Here is a 21,584-nt window from a genome sequence, read left to right as displayed (position 1 = left end):
ATATATGCAGAAGAGCTAAAATAATTAAAGGCTCTTTAAAACATAAATGTCTGAAAGTAGATATAAACAAAGCCATTTTGAAACTCAAGTTTTCTTAGTGTTATTCATCAGCAAGCTTAGTAAAATATAATTAAGTAAACAACCAAATACTCAACTTTCTATTTTTTCATTAGACACCTTGGATCTAAGCAATTTATAAGAAGATACTGTTTTAACAGTAAAGGTATTGCTTTAACTGCAATTAAAGTTACTTTAATTTTCCTAATAAAAATGCTGAATTTACCTAAAATTATCTTTCAATCTTCACTCACTTTTCTTTGAAATTTGGATTCATTTTTCCAGTATTTACACTAACAAGGGAATACATAAAATATATAAAATATACCAAGATTATTGCTACTGGGTAGGATTGGTTTCAGTGAAACATGGTGTTTGTGAAATGGAGTTCTTGTTCAGTGACCAGTGTTCTGTGTCTTACTCAGGTCTTTACAATGAACTAATGTAACAGTAATAAAAACAAAAAATAAAACAAAAATTATTGACAAGATGAATCTCTCATAAAACCCTTGCTTTAGAAATACTGATAATTGAAAGTCAAGTCCACTCAGTAACTGGGTAATGGCACAGTAATTTAGTAATTAAGTAATTTTCTTTTTGTACATACATGATCTAGTACAATGTTTTGAAACCCTATGGATCTCCAATAGAGTAGCAGAGAAATTAATTTAATTTTTCTATTTTTATATCACTAGGAAAAACAAATATGACACTAAAAAAGCAACAGTGAGTGGAGTAGAAAGTTATAATATATTAAAAATGCATTTGATCACACCTGTGACATTTTCATAGTAAAATTAGTCATCTTGTGATAGCATACAGAAAGTGCTTCAACATATGTATTACAAATTGATGATGTACATTGATTAGTGTTCAAAACTGAGAATTAATGAAAACTTGAAGGAAAAACAGGAAAATAAATTCTTCACAATGCACAAACAAAAAAAAAAGTTATATTTTTAGTAGAAAAACAGTAAAGAAATTACCTTTAAATTCCATGCATAGCTGAAAGCCTACTATTTGAGCAAACAAACAAAAATATTACAACTATTTCTGAGAATAGGAAAAAACTCATTTTTTAGGAAGTCTTAGTCTCAGCTAGGACCAAAACTGGCCAAAGATTTTGAGAGTAAGAAGGGATCCTTAAAGCAGGCAAGCAATAGACAGAAGCACAGGAAAGTCACTGGCACAATACAAAAGAGGTCTGGCAAAATCTTTACTGGGATTGCCCGGCCAGGCAGAGGTTCTCAGCACCTCCTTTATGTTCACTGCCTTACCTGTGTCACATCACAGGATTAACTGCAGCAATCCTGTGCTGGCCAGCAGGGGTGGCAGAAGATCTGCTCTGCAGGTGCTCTGGTGCCTGGCTGTGTCCACTCCAGGGAGATAAGGCAAGGGGCTGACTGTGCTGCCAGGCCACTGTCTTGTTATCTGCAAAGCTGTGGAAATCAGGGAGTGCTTGGGTGGTGACTGGGAGAGGACAAATATTACCCACCAAAAAGGGCACAAAATAGAACTCAGAAAACTCAGAGACCCATTGCTCTTACCCCATTATTTTGGGAAAATAATGGAGAGACTCCTCTTAGGAAGTATTGCAAGTCAAATAAAACAGGTGATTAGGAGAAACTAAAGCAGATTTACCAAAGCAAGTAATTCCAGACTGACCTGGTCACACTGTACAATGGCATAACACACTCTGGTGGCATGAGGGGAGTGGTGAATGCTGTTTGCCTGGCCTTCACCAAAGTGTTCAGCACCATTTCCCACAGTCTCTTGTGGGCAAAGCTGAAAAATATGGACTGGAGATAAGTCTGTGGGATGGGTGGGAAGCTGACCAAGCATTCTATCATTCTATTCTGTCATCTCTGTGAGTTAGAAAATTGGGACTGAAAATGCATTTGGCCTGTGAATTAGAATATCATAACAATTTTTAGTTCTGTCCCAAAGAATAGAATTATCTCTCTATCCTGTAAAACAGCTTATTTAAAGGAATGTAAGTGCAAGTTCCTTGTTTATTCTGGGCTATATTATATAGAAATAAAGGAAATATTGCAAACCAATTGGCACTAGATAATACTTCTCACCCCTATTTTTAATCCAGCCATGCTCTGCATTCCTTTTTTTTTTTTTAAATTCCCTGTTCTCCAAATATGCAAAGGTAAAATATGAAATATGTCATTGATGGGATATAAATTCCCTCTTTCCAGTAAATTGTCAAATCTCATTTAAAAGGTTTTTGCACATTTAGGTCAGCCTGGTTTGGAGACATAGTACATATATGCTGAAGAAAGAAGTCAGTTGCAACTAGCTGTATTCATACTATTTCCATGTGGAAGGACAAAAAGCATTTCTTATCTCTTCATCAAAATAAAATTACTTAAAGAAAAAGCAGCTTTGGATTGGAATTATACAACAATATATAGGCATTTCCGAATTTTTAGTGTTTTACACCATTTGAAGTAACAAGAAGAAGAATTATTGCCAAAATTATAGGTATACCACATCAGAATCCTTAGAATAACAAAACAAATACTCTCTTCAAGCTCTTGAAAATCTTTGAAGATGTTATTACTGCCAAGGACATAATGAAACTTAAAGTAAGTATTAAAATCTTTTGAAACTGAAATGTAAATCCAGTATTAAAAAACAGTGGTTTTTTTCTATCTTGCTAATGTTTCCCAAACATCGATAACATTCATCTAAAAAATTAAAACCACAAATAAAACTACACACAAAGCAATTGATTCAAACAGGGCACAAACAAAGTAGCCTTATGGGTTTTTTTTCTGAACTGAATAAATTGATACACAAAGCAAGGAGTGTTTGTTCTTTAATTTAGTGACCTGAGTGTTCGGAGCACAAAAATAATTTATTCAGACAAATCCTTAGCTCTTGCACTTTAACCTGCCCAGCCATAATGACAAGACTCCACCTCCCACTCAAACACACAGCTCTATTAGTGCAAACTCCATGTCCCCTGCCAGTCACAGCTCTGGGAATGAGAGCATAAATCTCCTGTCATTTATTGTTTGGACACTGCTGATCACAACCTAATGTGTGTTCTATTTGTGAATACAAATGATACAGTCTGATAAAGCTTTCCTCAAAGTAGAGAATCTTCTGAGATGAGAAAAATCACTTATCCCTTACTCATGTCTTACTTCCACTTCCAATATTTTGATAATATGCTTTCCACATTTAAGGTTTTTTTTCATTTCTCAAGGAAACCATTTTTTATTTTGTTTGTTTTGTTTTAAGAGACAGAAATGTTTCTGTGTTGTAATGAGTTACCTTTGATCTGCAGTCAAACACACACAGCCATTCACCCACACCCTGCACCTGTTTCCTGAGCTAAGCTGAGCATTCTATAAAAAATAAAAATATAAACTTCCAAAAATACATCATTTTATTCACAACAAAAGACTGAGGTGTGTATTTTGTGGACTCATTGCTACTTGCCACCCCTGGGCATCTCCTGGCTGTTTCCCCCAAAGACTGTGTCCCCCACCAAAACCCTGCCATTTTCCTGCAATTTTCATCTTCCTTTATGTGTGTGTTTTATTCTAATAAGTATTTTTGTATTGTTTTGTAAAATCCAAGGCAAAATCTCGAAGGAGATTATATATTTAAAGTTACTACTCTGATTCTTTTCAGAACAGATAAAAAGCAAATTTTAATTTTAAAACAGTTTCCACAGCAAAGTGTAAAGAAGTATTGATCTATCTTCTATATTCATTATTCTAATGATTTCATTTAAAAAAATACCAAAAAGAAAGTTTTTTTCCGAAACTATGAGTCTGAATTCATGTGAAGGGATTAAATTAGCACTCAGTTGGACAAAAGATAACTGACTTGTTCCTGTTACATTGGATGGAGATTCAAAACAGGGTAGATTATTTATTTTACTATTTTGAGATGCACCCATAACTTTTTTCTAGTTTGAACCCCAAGAACCTCAGTAAAGAATTTATATTTTTATGTGGCATAATGTATATATATTAAATAATCAAAGATTTAAAAAATAATGCTAACTTTACTAACTTAATGGAAGATTTCAGTGTCTCACTGCTCAAGTTTTAATTTTAATAGCTATTAAAATTAAATCAGCACTTACCTAATTTTTAACTGCATACAGATAAATTGTGCATAACCGGAGCTAAAGCAGCAAAACCAAGGATGCTAATGGTTGTTCATTTCTTCTTTCCGTTTACAGCTTGCATTTTATGGAGTCCAGTGAGCCATCACAAGCAACACCAGCATGGTAATCTGATGCAACCAAGTTTGGAAGATTTGTAATAACTTTAGAGCATAATTTTTAAACAATCTTCCTTTGTGTGACAAGGAAAATAAAAAGGATCAAAAATGTGTGTTGAATCACATAAAGTAGGTGCAGGTAAAATATACACATAAACCCCATCTCTTTTCTAAAGAGGCATATAAAAATGTAAAGGATGTAGAAGGATGTTTGAAAAAGTGGGTACAGTTTCATAGAGAATAGCTGTGCACTCATACCTACCATGTTCTTCCCTACTACCCCAAATGTAAAAAAAAATTGTATTACTGGCCCTTTAGTAAAGTTAATTAACCTCCGTAATGGGCCAAATGAAAATGAAACAAACAAAAAACCCCTGAGAGCTTAAACTGAAAAAAACCCCCAAACAAATCCACTTATTCAAACATAGTAAGAGGGACCACAGCATAAGGCAGTGACAGAAAGCAGGGTCAATCATTAAATATTCCTTTCATCTTCTTAGAAAGATTAAATAAATATCTTAGACACATGACTGACTGTCATTGTTCAAGAAAATATCTTTCAGCATTACTGGTCACAAAACTACCTCCTACTTTTCTATGGAAAGAACACATCAACTTCATGTTTGTTAGTGTCTTATAAAAAGGAAGGACTATAGATCTTCCTTGCCTTTTGCTATTTATTTCAATTTCAGTAATAACACAAAGCAAAGGGACCCAGTTAAATTGCAGATCATGAAATAAGATAATGATGTCAAGCAGCTGTCAATTCAAAATGCATAAAGTTATTTAAAGGAAACTTCACAAAGGGTAAAATGTGATTATTTCTTTATTTATTTATTCAGCAAAACCCAGAAATCCCAATCCTGAAACACAAATTTGTAACTGTCTGCTGAGAGACAAACCACAACCCTGCTTTTCTTTGAACATCATTCAATTTATCTTTTTCTTCCCTCCCAGCTACTCTGTATTGGTTGATGTTGCCTCCTTGGTAGCATATTAAAACCAATAATTGTGAAAGTGCTGAAGTGGAAGAAGTCTCCATGGAAACAGTTGTTAAAATTGGGTAGTAAAATATGCTAGTATAAAACTTCTTCTCTCTACAGTTCCTGTAGAAATAAAAGAATAAATAAATAAAAAAATAGCCAAAACCATATAAAATATTATATAGCTGTATTTGTGACCCTGTAAGTCTCCAGCACCATCTGTATTACATCAAAGGACACACTGAGATGATAATTTTGGACAAAACAGCACACCTTGAGATCTATTTTGTTCTTGTGTTCCTCTTAACCAAATAATTACAACTACCAAAGCATACATTTAGGATAGATTGCACCAGAAAAAAAAAGAACAGCAAAATTTTCCTCAAATCCAAGCAAATATATATTGCAATTCACCTATCAAGTCTCCCTTTTGTAGTGGGAATAGTGAGATAGAGGTACAAAGCATAAGAAGAAAAAACCCCTCCAAAAACTAAAAGGCTTGAAAGAAAAAATCCTATTCACACAAATTATATTAAAACAAATAAAAAATGGATTAGCACTTCTAAAGGCACAAGACATATAAGAATAAAGTCATGTTATTAAAGGGAACCTAATTGACATATAGATGTCCTACAATGCAGTAAAATCAAAAGCTGAGACCTTGACAAATTGAAAAATAATTCCCCCAACATAAAGATTTTATTGGCCAATCAAGCTGATACAGGTAAGCAATTCAATAAATTAATCCTATGGTTTTCTTTATGCATGTAGTTTTATGGTTCACGTACTCTTTTTCTGACATTTTTACAACCTACTTCTTCAACTTCTTAATAGAAAGTCAATAAGCTACCAACATTCTCCCTACATGGGAACTGAAACACAATGGGATTAAGTGCCCAAGAAAATATAAAATTTCATAGTTAAATTAATGAGTCAGACAAGTTCTTTCAAGTCCAGGAGTTAGCTTCATGCTTTTTGAATAAAGCAAGAGTAAACTCAGGAAACTCAACAACACCTTGGTTTTTCTGCCCATTGTTGTAACAACCAGGTATTAGAAAATAACCCTATTCCTGCAGTCATTTACAGTCAGTTTTGAAGGCTACTTGGAATGACAGATTTCTCCTTGTTACACCAAAGTACTAAAGTACAGCTAAATTCAAGTCACTGACATTTATGGGACAATCCTACTTTAAGTCATAATGGAAGCTAAGAGTGGTTTAAATGCCATTTCCTTTACCTTTTTTATTTCCAGAATTTCCTCTTTGGGAAGAATAAAGAAGCTTAAAAAGACTTTTTGTCTATTTTGGACATTATAAAATGTGACATACAAGATCTTTCAGGCACCACTCTGAAAGACAGCAGTTACTAGGGAGGAGTAGCTCTGAGTTCTCAACTGATTACCACTTCCTTTATTTCTTTATAAAATTTTAAGAATAGGGTTGTATGCCCCCTGAGTTTTATTTGTGTCATAAATACTACTGGGAATAAAAAGACCCCAAAAAAAATCTAAATAATTTGTTTTTATTTTCTCCCCATACTTTCAATGAATTTCAGTTGCAGGGTTTGTTAACAAAAGCATGATTAATCTGAAGAAGGGATCTACACTTTGTGCAATAGGTTTCCCTTACAGCCGAGATATAGGCTGGTTTAAGATTATTTTGCAAATTAATTTCCATAAAGATGCTGGAATTCAACAGATACTGTCTGAAGAACTCTAAAGTAGAAAAGAATCACTAAACCATTATAAAATTGCCTCTATCAGTAAGTTAGCACTAAGATCATTCTCTCTTGTTCATTTTTCTGAGGATGTTATCTGTTTTCTCTCTTTACATATTAATAATGTATTCCTTCTCACTCCTATTACAGTTCAAAGATACTCTGCCACTCGAAAACCTGCAAGTAGAAGAGATTGCAACTACTCAAATGTGGGAAGGGGTGGATAAGTGGGGACAGCACTGGATTGAAACAAATCTGTTTCCCACCTTGAGACAGGACAGGAAACTTCCAAACTACTTGCTCATTCACACCCTCTACTTGTAATAGTGCTGTGGCCTCTAAGCCACTGCCCCTCACCATTCATCACCTTCAAAGCTGAACAGAAGCAACAAACCCAGTTTGAACTCTAAATGGCATTAATACTTCCTGAACAAGCCCAGCATCAGCTGGCTCATGCTGGTGGTGGCTCTGTGTTAACATATATCAGAAAGGATAAAAAGTGTGCAGCAGCTGTGGGAGAGAGAAGTGAGCAAATCATGAGGGAAACAGTCCTTCAGGCACCAAGATAAGGTAGGAGGAGGAGCAGGTGCTCCAGGTGCAGAGCTGAGATTCCCTGAACCCCTTGGAGAATTCCATGGTGCAGCAGGTTGTCCCCTGAAGCCCATCAGGGACCACACTGGAGCACATATCCACCCTGTAGCCCACAAAGCAAATTCAGATCTCAATGTGTTCTGCAACACTAGAATGTCATAAAGCTACTTTTCTGAAATGAACTCTACAATAATTGTACAAAATTTAAACCAAGGTTTAAGAAATATCCAATAGAAATTTAAATACAAATTTCTAGTCTCACAAGGCAGAGGAATCTGCTTGATGTGACAGTTTCTAAAAGATCAGACTCGAGGAGTAAAGAATATTTCTCCAGTAAAATGACAATGCAGAAGGAATGTAACAACTGAGGATGTATATTTTGACAGGCAGCCACTGAAATCAAAAGCAAAGGAAAGTCCTCTATGGTGGTACTCCTGACACATCATTCATATGTAACACAAAACAGCATTTCATAATGCTTTTGAATTATTCAAGTAAAAAATGCTCTGAAAAAATTATTCTTGAACTCTAGAATGTACTGAAGATATGTGCTTCAATAGCCTTCAAGGGAGATCCACTTTACAAAACCTGTCTTGTTACCTGCTGTCTTATATTGCATGCTCTTTGTGCAAGTTTCCTCAGTGCATATATCTGCTATAATTACTGTCTCAGGAGCTTATGTTTACTATCAACATGCAAAAGTTCACAGAAAATCTATATTTATGCCAGTGTTTAAAAGTTTACTCCTGGAGAATAAATCTTTTGCAATCCCATGTCCCATGCCTTGCAAGATTAGTAACTTAAGATTTCTGAGTGCTATATCTCACTGTGACCTCTAAATTAGAATGTCAACACTGTAAGTTATTATGCTTTGGTTTGTGTTTTTTAAATGTAACTCTATTTTTTAAAAACACTAAAATATGCTATGAAACAAAGAAAAGGAAAACTTGCTATCTTCTCTTTTGAAATACAATTATCTCCACACTTTATAAAATTCTTTTATGGAACAGAAATTTTAACTTTTTTTTATTTGTATTTTCAGATTCATGTGATTAACATTATAAGCTAAAAACGGGGTAATTTTCTGTTAATAATAACTACTCAGGGGAAATTTTCAATGAATGCTTATAAATGGTGAAAACTGTCTGTGACATATTCAGTCCCCTCATCTCATTATTTTTCTAGTGGAAAAATATAATTTTACTACTGCAATTAAAATTAATGTAAGCATATTTTTCCTGCAGTTTTCACCCTTTATGCGTATTTTGGGTTCTTGACTTACTGTGTTGCTTGCTATGCAATAAATTTCAGAACATTTGCAGGGTCCAAAAAGCAATTTCAGAGAACCAGGCAGCATATTTTCAGCAAGTTGTGTGCCAGAATTTGCATGCTTCAACATTTGAAGGCTAAGGACTCTGAAGAGCGATTCCAAGCAAGCCTATCATGAAAGACTCAACAACTGCATTAAACCTGAGCAAAACAGAATGGTTTGTTTCCTTAAATTACCTTGTATTCACTGAATAATGAGCTAATACTTTCCTGTGTCTCTTGTTTCTTTTGCATACTTTGAATTAAAAAAAACTAATAAGGATGCCATATGGTACTCATACCAAGTTCATAAAAATATTTTGGCAATTTATTCTGAAGGAAAAGGAATTTTGCTTAGTTCTAAAACAAAGAAAAGAAAGAAAATAGAAAGTGAAAACATAAAGTTAACAGCCTTTTTCCTGATTTTGTAAACTTTAAAGTATTGATCAGTCTTTTATAGTCTCCAAAAACCATTTTGATTATTTTCTGTAGTGGTTCTGTAAGGTTAATAGAGAGCCCAATCTGTAATTTCTCTCCCTGTGAGAAGTGCTGATTGTATTACCAAACCTCAGCATATGTCTCTTCACAGACTGTGGAGCAGTGACATTTCCATTTCAGCAGCTTTCTTTTAAAAAGAAATTTTGAAAAGTGTAACAGAAAAACATGAACCAGATTCATAAAAGAGTCTTTAGTTTGGCTTCTCATTAGCATTTCAGTGAATAGTATAGTGTTTCATAGTGTCATTGCTGGTCTCATCAGTCCTGTATTTTAAGTGTTTTGTAACTTTTCATATTTTTTCAGGAAATACTGGAAGTGCTAGCTCTTTCTCCATCCCACTTAAAAAACACAGCATGATGTTCTACTGGAAGCAGAAGATTAATTTTCCTAGGATGTGCAAATATTTTTTTAGTCAGCTAAATAAAACTTTTATTCTAGATCATTAGCACAGATGAAAAAAGCTGCAACCTCAGTTATTAACTCAAACATTGTCTGTGAAAGGGATGTATTATTTATTTTCAGTAGTAGAAGTAGGAGGTTTTGCCTACAATTTAGGGCATGGAGTTCACATATTTAGAATTTTTGACATCAGCACATAGCTAATTGAGAAGTAATACAACAGACTTAAAGTAATTTATAACCACCTTACACACAAAAGTGTTACAAGCGAAATAATACGTTAATAAACTTGTTTTATGACCAACTCCCTAATCTCCTTTTCATTATTGAGGAAATACTGGCAGTCTTTTCAATTTACAGTCTATTAGGAAGAGATACATATGTCCATAAACAGATGGCAAGAACATGCTGAGATCTTACTAATTGTATTCTGTTCTTTGTTGTAATGTCAATGGCTTACGACAGTGCTATAAAACCACTATTAGTTGGAGGTAAAATTCTAATTGCAATTGCTCAGTGGCAATTATTTGTGAGGGAGGAAAGATCTGGCACAGAAGTCAGGAAGGCCCAGTCACAGGACACAGCTGAAGAAGAGAATTTTCCTTAATTTTTCTCTACAGAGAAGACTCTGTTCATGATTTATTTTTAATAAAGAAGAATCTATCAATCTATCAGACAATGATATTGTCTGATAATAATAATATCTAATCTAATCAGTCAATCTAATCAATCTAATAATATTAATCCTCTGAAATTTATTTAATAGTTCAAAAAGTTAAAAATATGCCAATCCTGTTAGCTATGTGTGTTATTCAGACTCAATACTTGTATAAAAATCAGACTGTCTTGGTGACCCCTATATGTAATGATTCTGGTAATTAATTTTAGGATTTCCTATTAAAAATGCTTAATAATTTCCTGAAATAATCTTAAATCAGAATTGATGTGTTCTGTATGATTTCATCATACAGTCAAACATCAACATTATAGGGTTTTGCCATTTCTGTTGAAGAGTGATGCTTGAATAAAAGTCTATGGATTTTAAATTAACAGGACAATGAGGGAAAGGTTAGAAAGCTTGTGGTTTTGTATATTGACATAACATTTTTGTTTTTTAAGAATATGAAAAGGTAAGAAGTATTTTGGGACTACAGGGAAGCAGAGAAGCATTGGAATTGGTTTTCCAAGTATGTCACACATCTTCTGTCTTTGGAGGTTTTCCTAGATTCAGATACAAAGAAAGGTATAAATTACCTACTCAGATATAGCAATCTTGGAAGTTTGGGGTGGGACAGGGTGACCTCCAGAAGATCCTTCCAAGCAGTGCTATTACAGGTCTAAGAAAAAAGCAGCAGGATTTTTCTCAGATGCATTTATTGGTTGCAAGCCTTAATAGAAGATAATGCACCATGAAATCAGAGAGGTGGCATAAAAATACGTTAATATTGAAATACACTGCAAAGAGAGCATATTAGGCTGATTTATTTTAGAACTCAGTAATACCAGGCCATTTATCATGTAAGCAAGCAAGTGGAGAATAAGCTTAATGCATTTCAAATACAACAGAATTTTTAAAGCTCATCACAGTATATTCACAGATTGCTTCCTTAAATATAGTAGAGGCTCAAGGATTATTACTATATAATCTCATATATGAATAATTAGTTGCATTCACTCCTGGCCCCCAACACAATCAACTACTTCTCTGTAAAAATATTGTGTGACACATATATTCTGCAATATATGTTCACATTAAAATGAATCAAGATACTGGTCAAAATTTTTTAAACTGAAAAAAATTCAATGATCTTATCAGTCAAATTCAAAATTTACTAATCAGACATCATGGAAGACAATGCAAAAATTTTTCACCAATAGTTTCCAGGGCCAGATTGACTTTTATTAATAACCCCATTTTACAGGCATCAAGTAATACACTTGGCTCCTGTAGATTCCCAGAAAATATATTTCAACCACAAGCATCTTAAAGAACATCCTCAAGTGATTTTTCTTTGCAGTGAAAAATTTAGTGGTTTTGTAGTGATTTTGTTGGGAAAGGAGTTAAATTTATTCATAGTATCTCATATAGTTCCATGTTTGGATATCTGCTGAAAAGAGCATTGATAGGTCAGGGATGGTTTCATTATTGCTGGGCAGTGCTTGCACAGCATCCAGACCTTTCCTGCTTCTCACATATTCAGCACGTGCTGCCCCACCAGCGAGCAGGAGGCTGGGAGGGACACAGCTGGGCAAGAGACCCCAAACAACCAAAGGAATATCCTGCCCCATGGAAAACTGCTGAAAATCAAGAGCTGAGAGCCAAAGGATGGAGGAGGTATGGAATTGTGATGCTCTTCTTCCCCAGTCCCTCTTCAAAGTGATGGTGCTGGTCTTTCCTGGAGGTGGCTGAATACCCACCTATCTATGGGAAGCAGTCAGTTAATTTATTGTTTTGTTTAACTTGTGCACACTTTTTGCTTTACCTTTAAAACTCTTCTCACTTTTACCTTTCAAATGTTTTCTCTCAGCCTGCTGAGGAGAGTGAGTGGCTTTGTGAGCTGAGTTGATAGCTTGGGTTAAATCACAAAAATTTGATCTGTAAAGACCTTTGGTAAAACATCATGCACTAAATGTCTTGTAAAGATTGTAAGTCAGATGGGGAAAAGTAGGTCATTTTTCTTCTCTGAACTTGTAATCTCTTTCCAAATTTATAGTTACGTAGAAATGGGTGACATTCAGAAGATATAGTTTCTGTTCTGAGGCAATATTTTAAACATGTTTACTTCTACTTTAATGGCTACTTCGATCTTTTTGGCTCTATTGAACTTACCAAAGGGTAGTAAGTTTAAAATTAGGACAACAGCAACATCTTCCATGTTTACAATGTCTGTATATTCAATCTTGGGTTGTCTTTCTTGTCCTTTTTACTCATCTTTGAAGGTCTGATGATGGATGATGATCTGATGAAGGAATGACAAATATTTGTAGCTAAAGAGACTCTGAGCAGTGAGGATTACTGTGGCTGTTTGGAAGAGGGATAAAGACATAGAGTGCTACAAAATTTAGTTCTTAGCTCCTATCTCATATGCAAACATGTCTGCTTGTTCAGTTCTGAACCATCATACTGACAATGGGAAAAGTTCAAAACAGACAATTCTTTGGAAAAGAAAGAATCTAGAGTAGCCAGAAAATACACCATTCATCCAAATGACACACTGAGCAAAAAAAAAAAAACATCTCTTGTAAGTAAACCCTGAATTTCTTATTTTCACTTCCTTATCATGCTATCAGATGGTAGCACTTGAAGCAAAATTCTCAATTGGCATACTGTAATTGAAAGGTTATTACAAGAGAAAAACTGTTCAGAGTCTTACTATGACTTTGAAGCTAATATCAAATGTTTCCTTTAAAACAAGTCATCCTAGAAATTATATAGTCATAAAACAATATTATCGCCTTTGTTGCCAAGCAGAGTACAAGGCAATATGGAAAACAAAAAAGTGTTTTTTGAGTGTCCTTGTCAGTTTGTGTGTGTGTTTGTGCTGGTCTTTAGTTAATTAAATGCCATTTTTGCTGGAGGACCTCAGCCTAACTTTCAAATAACTGCCTTAACCTGCAGATTTTAAAACAGACTTTTGCTTCAGACCTTGAAATCCTTTGGCACTTCACAAATCTTAATTTTTTAGCCTTTCATGGAATTCTGTAAAACTCATATCTCATAGATTTTAAATTAATTTGGAGGCAACCATTCAGTTTAGATTATGACTGTAAATTGACAGACAACAGCACTGGAAAATAGTGATGCCTATAGCAACTTTAGGTCTATATTAGGTACTACCAGCACAGCAGGAGATTTAGCTGCTTATAAATAATATTTATTCCTTTGCTCTCATACTAAAATTCCTCTCACACTCATTCTTTTTCTAAGGCAGTAGTGCTCAAAAATATAAGACAACAATGCCTTCTTTAAAGCTCTCAGACTGTTCCTAAACAGCAGTCTTATGAATTCTCTGCTAAGAAAAATTAACTTGACATCCACATTATTCTGAAAATGCTTTTTCTTTTTTTCTTTCTTTTCTTTCCTGGATCAAAATGCTTCTGAAGGTAATTGCACAGGGCTTGCAAAAATCTTTACAATACTGTCATAAAAAACCAAAGTAATTCTTTCTTTTCATTGTTTTATGAACTGCAGTAGTCCAAACTCAGTTTTAGCACACTGGAGTAATATGTTCCTTGTCATTTTTAGTGAATAACACTTCTACTATAATACTTTCACTTTTATTTCAATTTATTTATATTTTACTAAAATGAAAAGGACACAAATATTCTCCATATAATGTAAGTTAAATATAACATCACTTAGATTTTTACCAGGACCTTTCCTACTTAGAGCAGTACAGTGCCCAAGTTATAAAAAAATTAAATTTTTCTGAAATTCATAAGTTAGCAGGTCTTGCTTTAGAAATCACTGAAAACTGAAAAAAGAAATTTGGAAATTTCCATGGGGTATATTTAGACCTATACTAGGATATCTCTGTGTTCTCAAATTAACAAAGGACTACAGCAGACATTTTACTAAGCAGGTGTCTTCCTCTGTGTATGACTATTTCTGTCTGAATAGGATAAGGGAATGGCATAAATTTCATGAGATGATGGGAAATGTATTAAAATTGAAGGATGTGGCACATTTGTTCAGGTATAGTACTGGATGTGATAAAAATTGTGTTATCCTCTCTTCCTATACATGATCAGAGCTGAAACCAAAATTATTATTATTTTTTTTAATTGAAGTTTAAGGATAAAAATGTATGCTTTAAATTCAATATTAATAACTAAAAAATTGTAGAGTGAAATTAACTACCATGTTTTGTTAAAGAGGGTGTCATCTGACATTGGATTGAGGTAAGATTGGAGAAAATGGCATGGAAATTTTGGAAAACTTTTATTTTTGTAATCTTTTCACCACATCTAGAAATTGTGAAAAAATATTCTGCTGGAATAGATTTTCTGAGGCTAGTAAATGTATTTATGCACCCTTGAATAAAAGTTACATTTATAAAAACGAAAGGATAATTTTTGTAGCAACATATTTAAAAAGAAAAATTATATTCTTTTTTTAATTGGAAGAGTAGTTTGTCATAAGACAGAACTTTGAATTACCCAGAGTTGGGATAAGATTGATAAAGTGTTATAACACATGAATGTATCTTCTTAGCAAATTAGACTTAATATAGTTTCAACTCATCTTTTGAGCTTTTTCTCACAAATAAATTGACTGGACAAATGCCTGTCTTGTAGAAAGGCATTAATCAATTCAGTCAGATTAATAAATTCTATTTTTTAATCCCACATTTTTTTGTGGTTGAAACATCAGAAGATATAAAGATGGGAGTATCAAAATATTGACTATATTTAATTTGAATTATAATTCCTAAAAAAAGCTCCTGAAAAGAAAAAAAGAAATTATATATGGAGATGAAATGTTTTTAGACACAATTGTTACTGAAAATTTATGACAGGAGAGGAATCTTTACAGCTGAAATAACTGCAGCAAAGTTGCCAAGCCATCAAGTTTTATTAAATGCAGCCCCCAAAACCTAAGTTCATTAGTGTTTTCATAAATGACAACACAAAACCTTGTTCTGGAAACATCACAAAACATCCAACAACAAACATGTATTTGAGAAATCATGGGAAAAATTTCTGATTAGTTGCCATAAAATTAGAATTCAATCACAAGAAAATCTGCATACTGACAGATTTCATTAGAAATGGGGCAGCAATGCCCATGTTTAACCTTTATGTGTTTCTCACAAACATTCTATCTTTACATGCTTAGAATAAAAGTGTAGAAGAAAGCACAAGCCATTGAGGAAAAGAGAAGATCAGCAGGTCTCATGCAAATACAACCATGCAAAAATGCAATTGGAATAATGCTAGTTCCTGGGTGGTGGGATTAGAATTGCTACTCCAGAAGAATATAAGAAATCTGAAACTAAGGAGGAAATGTCTGAAATGTCTAGACACATTATGGCTAGGAAAATTTTGTTCTTTACTGAGCTAAATTACTCAGCTGGTTTTGTTTGTGTTTGAAAAAAGTTATTTCAAGAAATTACAAGTGAGGTGGCTCTGGTAGATGTCTTGAAATAACAGAAATAGCCAGGGGTGACAAGGAGTTGTTCCATTATTAAGCTGTGAAATTGCTTGAAATCTAGCTCATGATACATCAGGGAGAAGCCAGGCTTGTTGGTCTTTTACCTTGGCTGGAATTTGCACGTTAGAGAGATGCATTAGATTGTTTTCAGGGTTACAAGCTGCTGCATGTTACAGCAGGGCATGGTGTACACCCATGTGTCATTTCTGCCCCTTCTGCCCTTCAGCTCTGCCCAGCCTGTTCCTGAGGTACAAAGTGTCTCTGACTGGGGTTTTACTGAGGCTGTGCTTTACCCATGGCAGCAGCAGTGACATCTGCAACCTGACCCCTTATTTTGGTATCTGACTGTGAACGTGAAAGCTACACCAGCGAGGGCTTGGAAGAGATGAAAAAAACACATCCCAGATTTTGCATCTCCAGTTCCATCATTACATTCACATTTCCTTTGCTCTTTTGTAAGTGCACAGATAAGAGAACAATATGAGATAACTCAGTATTCTTGTAATTAATGTTCATCATTCAATGGTAGAATCCACACCAAACAGAGATTTGTGTCTTCTATTTTTTAAACTAAACCAATGAAATGCTATCCTGCAGAGTTTTGAAAGTCAGTGAAACAAAGGTTGCCAAGTAACACTGATATTTCTAGCCTTTGAGCTTTTCAGTGTTCAAGTTCATACCAATTAATAATAACTATATACTCAGACCTTTCTGCACAAAACCAATATTTTGATTACTTAGTCCACGGTTTGCAGAAATGGATTTCTTAACTTTTGTTTTAAATCTCAAGAGAACAGATTTTTTTACTTTTCTGTTGAATTGCATAGAGTAAAAACTTTCAATGTTTCAATGTTTTGTTCATCCAACACAATGAATATTCACTTTAAGGTTTTTTTATTCTGGTGTAATGCCATAAGTTAAAAATACATCTTGTTTTCTCAGCTGTTACCTACTAGATGAAAAATTATGTAGTTTATATTACCTACATTATTCTTGTCCTAAAAATTTCTTCTGAAAAGTCACTTCTACTAAATTACCTGAAAGAAACCACTATTAAAATAGTGGTAAATATAGATATATATAGATAAATATAGATAAATATAGATATAGATATAATATATATATATATTATATCTATATATAAAATATAGATAAATCAGTATCCTGAGGGGAATTTCTGTTGTTTGGCTGTCATTCCTTTGTACTTTCAGACAGAAAAGACTATTCCTAAGAAAAAATTTCTGCCAACCTCATAAAAGTCAACTTTCTAAAGCATGGTAGATCAACTGGTTATCATATAGTGTATTTATATATTCTCTATTGCTTATAATTTATTCTTTATTTCCTATCCATTCCCTTTTCTTATGCTCACTTCATATTTGATTTGTTTTTGCTTTCATGATGAGGACTACATCTTAGTTCACCTCCTGTTGTTCCCAAGCTTACCTGCTCTCTTACTGAAGAAGACAGAAAAATTACAAAGAGCAGAAAGTGAAACACTTAACATGGATAATAAACTTCACAGCTGAACCACAAGCAAAGCCAAATCTGTCCATCTACAGAGCTGTGTCTTCCACGTTTTCCCAACACATTCATTTCTCATTTTTCTCAGAACAACTCTCTACCAGCCTTTTACACACCTCCTCACACCCTGATTACATTCGGTCTCCTTTTTTTGGATGAGTAAGTGGCAGTGTGTTTGTTCTGTGACTGGTTTGAATTAATAACTTTGTTTTGACTCTGCATGAGGCAGATGTCTTTTTCAGGTGATGAGACAAGAGTCAGTCTTTATGGGAGCAATTACTTTGAGTTTTTTGAATTAATCTTTTGAGTTCCATAAGAGAAGAAAAACTTAATAATTTCCTTTCAGTGGGATTTTTAAATTTTGTTGCCAAAAGGACAAGAGACAATAAACAAACCATAATGCTTTAGGAGGACAGGCTAAGAAGAGTCCTCCACTGACTTTTGTTTTGTCAGTGGAAAGTAAATTAGTAACAACAATTTTATTTTTGTTGTGGGTTTTTTGTTTGTTCGGGGTTTTTTGTTTGTTTTGGTTTTGGTGTTTTGTTTTGTTGGTTTTTGTTTGTTTTTGCAGTTGGCTTTTTCTTATTTGTTTGGTTTTTTTAAATTTTAATTTAAATTAATTTGACATCAAAGAGAGTTGCATAAAGAATGAACTGATGAAGGAATTGGAGACCTTCTGGGTAAAGATAAAGCTTTATAAAGATAAAGTTTTATAAATGGCTATGAACAGAAAGTTTTTTGCTAAACAGTATTAACTGTTTGATAAAAATTATATACTAGAAGGATAGGAACAAACATTTTAATTTATTTGAGAAAGAAAAGACCTAACACAAAGTAAAATAAAGAAGAAAAACAAATGAATGAAGAAGAAAACACCTGGTATGGAAGTAATTAATGTAAAGGCCAGCTGATCCAGAAGCACCTTCTAAATAAAAGATCTTTGGAACACCGATAGCCATTTACAAATCATTGTGGAAGAAAGTGAATAAATCAAAGCTCTTCTAAGCAGGACAGTCAAGGCAAAAATTCACTATTGAACAAAATGTGTGACCTAGATGCATTTTCATCTTATCAGTTGCTGTGAATTAGGCATAACATAACAAAATAAAGGTGTTGTCAACACTACTGTTACCCGACACTCAGTAACAGTCAAAACTTCAGCTTAAATTGCAGGAAGCTGAAAAGGATTGGAGAGGAAACAAACCAAATTTCTGAATTTCTCCCAACTATCTGAAATAAGTGCCAGCAGAAACAGCTGCCCAACCATTTTATCCAGAAGGGATTACTTTGGGCAGCATCACGTGGACATGAAAAGGCAGAAAAATAACTACTTATGAATTTTTTAAACACATTCAAGTTTTTTAATTGGGAAAAAAAAGCATCTTAAAAGTAATTTTCTCATGCAAAGATGTTTGTTAGATATTGGACGTACAGGATTTTATTTGTGTGGAAAGCAAAATCAGATGGAGAGACTCATTGAATCAACCTAAAGCCAAATTTCCAAGGATTCTTACTATGGCTACCATTGTCACCAAGAAAATCATTCACATACTGTCTAACAGATTTCATTCCCCTTGGGCGAGTTAACCTATTGCAAAAGAACTCAATAAATTATTTATTTAGTTATTAAAAAAAGCTCTCCTTCTTCAGATAAGATAGATGAACAGGGAAGGCTTGTTTTACATATCCAAGTTTAGATGAGTAAGGGTTTCAGGGCTGGGGTTTAGGAAATCGATTGGCAGGCACTAGACAATTATTGAAAAGTGAAGTTGATTCTATTCCATCATGTGGAAGGGTGAGCAATACAAGAGATGTACAGTCTTAAATGCAGAGAATGCAGGACAATGGCACAGAAGAAGGGATCCATCCCAAGTCTCATTCATGCAAAAAGAAATCCTTATCAGAACATACTGAATCCTATGGACAGGAATGGTGTATATTGGCATGTACAAGAGACATTATTTCATGCATGAAAAATTTGCCTTTTTTAAGAGAGTTTCACCCATAACTTCAAACTATCCACAAAAATTTTCAAGGGAAGGTATGAATTCCAGCTCATTTTGTCTCCTAGCAGCTTCTTGCAAAAAAATATTTCTTAACTGTCTATAAATATAGCAGTAGTCTGTAACCTGATGTCAGCAGACTCCTAGAAGTCTGCAGGGTACTTCCAGTTGTAAGTTTTACTTGGCTAAGGCTTAAAAAAACCAACCACATGCTTCTTTAGCATATTAACTTCTGCTGGTGTGGGTAGTGGATGTTAGTCAAATGATGCATATGCTTCTTGGCCTTAGGTTTTGGGGTTTCTTGCTGTGATTTCCATCCCTTCTGATTTTTCATTGCAAGTTTTTAGAGATGTAAAGTGTTACATGAAATATTTTCTAAGCTGGTGGTTCTATATCTTTTGCCAACATCATAGAAAAAAATATGTTTCTGGGGGCAAGTGTTCCTCTGAAATATTTTTTACGCCAATTTGAATTACTCAGATTTCATGGTAGAGTTGAATCTTTTGGTATTGATTACAGTATAGTACATAATTCAGAGTTTATGGTTTTATTATATTAGCTTAACAATAGGTAACTCTGTTCCAGAATAATTACAATGGAAAGGAAAATGCAATTGATACACTGAATTAGAGAAAAAGCAGAAAATATGCTATTATATTATCATTTTTTGGAAAAAGAAAAAAAAAATTGAAATCTCAAGTTAGGAAATACTGGAGAAATTAATGCCTTCCAGAGTTCAGGATATGTTTGGACAATGCTCTCATCACATGCTGTGATTCTTGGAGCTGCTCTCTGTGGGCCCGGGAGCTGGACTTTGGGTGATCCTTGTGGATCCCTTCCAGCTCAGGATATTCTGTGATTCCATGATTCTGTAGGAGTGTAACCAGGTAGACTGCCAGGTAGACTGCTTGGACAGGGTTTGTTAAAGAGCTAAGTCAGTTTTAGTACTGTCACGCCTGAACTTTAATTTGGCATTGCCCATCCTTGGCTGGTAAAGTTCTGGGAGTACCAGGGTTAACAGTGCTATTTCTAACAGGGTTAACAGTGCTATTTCTAACAGGGTTAACAGTGCTATTTTGTGTGGCCAAATATGGTTTTGTCTGAGTACAGTGAAGTCAGTTGCTCTGGGTTGAACAATTTCAATTCCTACTGTACTGGAATGTATACAGGCCTGTGTCCTGTCATGTTACTGTCCTCTTAATATGCTGTCTCACATTGCTTAGATTGCTGAAAAATAAATAGGAAACCATGTAGCCTTCCCAGTTCCAGGTAATTTGTTAGGATGCAGTTTAGTAGAGAAATCACTGATATGAGTGACTTCAAGAATTACCTAATTACCCCACACCATTAAAAGAATCCATGTATGAGACATGCAAAAATGTGATAATCTGAAGTATAAGTTGAATTAGGTGTTAGTGAATGTTAATGAAGGATTTTGCCATTCAGCAGGTGATACCTTCAAAAGAGGCAGTACTTCTAGCTGTATGATTCCTCCTATAAAATGGTGGATGTTTTGGGCAGAAGGCATGAGAAAACTCTGAAATAAGCACAGGCACTGAAGACGTAGGGAATACTTTCTTTCAACTCAACAGTTAGTCAGATCAACTAAAATGGCAATGCTATCCTTTTCTTTACTAAGATGGTAGCAGATATTCACACAGATGCAATATGCAACATTTCTATGTGGCTGCAGTATAACAGACAGGTTGAGCAAAAAGAACAATTATTTCCTATTATTTTAATTTCCCAGTCACCCTTTGATTATCAGATAATGGGGACGATTTTCCATTTCTTTGTAACTTATGAAATATTTAGGTCCTCATTTCCTTGGTAGAGCTGTGCTGAATTTTCAATGCTAAGAATTCATGTCACAGTTGCAAACATGCACCAGCCAGAAACAGAATTTTAACTCACAGTAAGCACCATTAGAACACTTAAAATATCATATTGCTGGTGTTTATAGTCAACATTATCAAGTAGAAAAATCTAAACAAGGAAAAGAAAATGGCACCCTTAAAAGGAAATTACAGGTGGCTTTTCTTAGGCAGTCACTACAAATACTGCTGGATGTTTTCAGTGACAAGAACATGACAAATC

The sequence above is a fragment of the Erithacus rubecula genome, assembly GCF_903797595.1.
Source record: "Erithacus rubecula genome assembly, contig: SUPER_Z_unloc_5, whole genome shotgun sequence".
NCBI classification, from domain to species: domain Eukaryota; kingdom Metazoa; phylum Chordata; class Aves; order Passeriformes; family Muscicapidae; genus Erithacus; species Erithacus rubecula.
This window is presented reverse-complemented; position numbering follows the sequence as displayed.